A 3,996-nucleotide genomic window follows, 5' to 3' on the forward strand; every position below is an offset into this window, starting at 1 on the left:
ATTGTGACTGCATCTAAGTTGAAAAACCGGTTGCTTTCATCAGCTTCGTCCTCATGACTTGCCACTGATAATTATTCAGTTCCATCTCCTCTATAAACTCATAATCCACTTCAGGTATTTTATTGTTAAGTGTTCCACCGGCTGCTGCATCGATCAACTGTCTAGTTGAGGGATTCAAACTATTGTAGAAGGTTTGAACCTGTAACCATAAGGGCAACCCATGGTGAGGGTACCTTCTTAATAAATCCTTGTACCTCTCCCATGCATCATATAGAGTCTCTAAATTGATCTGCACGAAGGAAGAGATATCATTCCTCAACTTGGTTGTCTTAGCCGATGGGAAGTACTTTAGCATAAAATTTTCGGTCATTTGAGCCCATGTGGTGATGGAACCTCGTGGTAAAGAGTTCAACCACTGTTTTGCTTTGTTCCTCGACGAGAAAGGGAATAACCGTAAGTGAATGGCGTCATTAGTGGCGCTATTAATTTTGAAAGTATCGCAGATTTCCAAGAAGTTGGCCAAATGAGTATTTGGATCTTCATCTTACAAACCATCTAACTGAACAAACTATTGCATCATCTTAAAAGTGTTCGGCTTCAGTTTGAAATTATTTGTCGCAATGGTGGGTCTCACAATTCTCAATTCAACCCCAGTTAGAGTGGGCTTGGCATAATCGTACATAGTACGAGGAACAGGATCTGGATCTACAACAACTGCAAGAGGTAGTTGATTATTCTGGTTATCACCCATCTTCTTAATAATAACAATCTCCTCTTGTTATTCTACTAAATTTTTTCGACTCTACCTTGTTTCTCGACGATTTCTACGAGCTATACTTTCAATTTCACTATCAAATAGTAATAGTCAAGATGGGTTTCTTCTAGTCATAAACTAAAGGAACCTACTAAAAGAAAATAAAAGAAAAAATTAGAATGTAAAAATTAAACTAAAAACAAAATAAAAATGGCTAAATTAATAAAAATCAAGTGTTCCTAATATTTTAGTCCCTAGCAACAACACCAAAAACTTGATGGTCACTAAACTAACTATAAATATGACAAAGACAAGTGCACCTATCGAACAATAGTATAACTATGGTGAGTAGAGAATATCGTATCCACGATGACTAAAAGTATTAGTAATTATCATTTTCTATTATCTAGCTGAAAATTTGGAGTGATGTGTTTTAATCTAAATTTACTAAACTAATTTAACCAAGAATGCAACAGAGAATGAATCAAAGAAATAATTGAATATTAACCAATGAGATAGAAAATAGCCAGGAAAGAATCCAACTAGATTTCACCTTTTTATTATGAATCTGATTTAAACAATTTATTCACTTATGTCTTGATCCGTAGAAATCCCTAAATTATGTTAATATCTCTTTCAAGAGTAAAAACAATTGACACTAGGTTGATTAATTGAAATCTCTTTCTAATTAAAACCCCTATCGTCGCATTAACTCGATCTATGGATTCCCCTATTAGATTTGACTCTAATTAAATAAAAGGATTCATCATAGGTTTCATCCTCCCTAGGTATCTAGGGATTTAGTTCATAATCCTGAATGAAAACATCTCAAAGTCAGAATAACCACAATATATAAAAAAAACTCAATAAAACGTCTAAAGAAATTAAAATGAGATCTTCGATCTTGATGGAGATCCGCTTCTGAGTTGATTTCGATGGTGTTCTTCGAGTGTTTTCTTCAATCTTCTCTGGTCGTTTCCCTATGTCTTCTTCTAATGAGTATTTATAGACTTTAGAATGCCCAGAAAGCCTAAAAATTGGGTTTTTCCACATAATTGGGAAGCAGGGTGCAAAATCAACCCGAGCTAACAGATGGGAGTGTGTCTAGCCTGTGTGGCTCACACGGGCGTGTGTTCAGCCCGTGTAGAAATGCCCAGGCTGTGTGGCTTTTGCAAAAAGCTCTATTTGCCTGATTTTGTCTCGTTTTTCACTCATTTCGCTCCCAAATGCTCTCCTAAGTATAGGAACATGAATTTAAAGGATTAGGAGCATCAAATTCACTAATTTTCATAATTAATCATCCAAAAATGCATTAATAATGGGATTAAAATATGTTACTTTTAAAGCTTATCAGAGGCAGAAAATATACTTAGGGTTTTTATTTCATTCTTAGTTTTTACTTATGGTATTTTATGTTCTTGTAATCGAAAAATCGTATTCTGACATGAGACTCTCACGAGTGGAGATTGTTCTGGAGCCCATGCTTTAATCAATAAATCCATGAGCATCTCTTTTCCTTTATTCTATTCTTTATATATCTTTCTTTAACATTGTTTAATTGAATGTTTGTGTAAAGATTAGAATCAATTTATGCGTTATAAATATCTCGCATGATTTCAACTGTTCTAATCTTATTAATTTATTAAAGGATAAATTTTCTTAGCAGATCAACTGTTTAGGAGAGGAAGAACTTAAACCCTAGGCTTGAGAACCCTAGGAAGTCATTTAGGTGGGAATTAACCCAAAATTGGTATGGCCTATCCGCGAACACCTTAACCCTGAATCCGTCTAGATTGTGAGGTTAGAAGATAAGTAGTTCTTGCTCACTCACTATTCTAGTGGACATATCGGAAGATCTTGCTAGGGTATCGACTAGTTGATTGAGTAGAACCCTACATCAATAATTAATTAGGTAAAACAATTAGATCTAGGGTAACGAAACTCGCGTAGTCGAAAGAAGGTATAGGAGAAGTCGATACATGAACTTAGGACTAGATTTATATTTAATTCAATTTATTTAGTTTATTATTATTATCGTCATCTTGCTTCTATATTAACATTACTAATTCGTGACTCAAGTAGATTAGTAATTCTTTCCAATAATTTGCTTGATAGTAGTTTTCCCCAAACTGCTATCCCTTGGGTACGATCCTTGGAGTACTTCCCTACTTCGTTGTAACTATATTACAACCTAGCCCGTATACTTGCGAACAGTGATCTATCATAATTTGGTGTAGCAAATTAAACTAGTTTTAACATTTAAGAAGCTTGAATACAAGCATTTTCGTTATGTTTTAATTTTCTTTAGTTTTACTTACATTTAATAAAATGTGCACATTGAGTCTTTTATTGACAATAAGGACTGAATGAGGCCTAAGGGAGAGCTAACGTACTTCGTGAGTGTGCAGGAGACCATTAGAAGGCATTTTGGGCCAATACTAGCTGATATGTCGCAACATGGGAGATCCAATGTCGCAACATAGAGAAAAGAATGGAGAAAGTAAGAAATTGCCTTCAATGTCGCAACAAAGGCTGAAGATGTCGCGACATACCCCTGAAGATGGTTTCAGAGGAGCATAATGGTTGCTACGTAGTGACACAGGTCCTGGTGTGTCACGACATCAACTCTGTGATGATAATAAAACATGAAGTAGGGGAGTTTTGGTCTGTACAATCAAACTTAAAGCTTGAGAACGTTAACTAACCTAGGGTTAAAGACGACGACCAAAGTAAACTTCGCAATGTAGTGCTTTTTGGGATTGCCAATGAATCAATTGGAAACCAAAAAATATGAAAACTGATGATGAAGAAGGTGGCCAAGTATTGATTTTACGAAACATAGAGGAATATGGTTGTCATGTTGTGACATCACCCTAGAATGTCGCGACAAGGAAAAAAATTCTCTAGAACTTGCCCTTGATGTCATGACATATTAACCTAACTACTGACATTTTTGTAGTCTAATTATATTAGGATTCTGGTTCTTTAACTGCTTATTTAGTAGAATTGGATTATAACTCTTGAATAAATTATTCTTTCTTTCTAAAACTATAAATAGGGCATATAACCACTCTATTTTATTATCAAAGATTAAAATTGTAGCTTACTTTCATTTGCTATCAACAAAGATTAAAGTGTAGGAACAATAAAGACAGGTTCTCCTATGGCAAGTTTTAGTGAAAGTGCTTCAAGCCTAGCTATTGTGTTTCAAGAAGTCAATATGGACAAATACTTGTAACAAT

At 34.8% G+C, this 3,996-nt stretch overlaps 1 non-coding gene across 1 annotated transcript; it reads left to right on the top strand.

Annotated features, from left to right (window-relative positions):
* Positions 1 to 215: 215 nt before the first annotated feature.
* LOC121214102 (small nucleolar RNA R71) lies at positions 216 to 322 on the top strand. The gene has a single exon (XR_005909689.1). It is a non-coding gene; the product is annotated as a small nucleolar RNA R71 (small nucleolar RNA).
* Positions 323 to 3,996: the final 3,674 nt, after the last annotated feature.

This window comes from Gossypium hirsutum, chromosome D01 (genome assembly GCF_007990345.1).
Source record: "Gossypium hirsutum isolate 1008001.06 chromosome D01, Gossypium_hirsutum_v2.1, whole genome shotgun sequence".
NCBI lineage: Eukaryota > Viridiplantae > Streptophyta > Magnoliopsida > Malvales > Malvaceae > Gossypium > Gossypium hirsutum.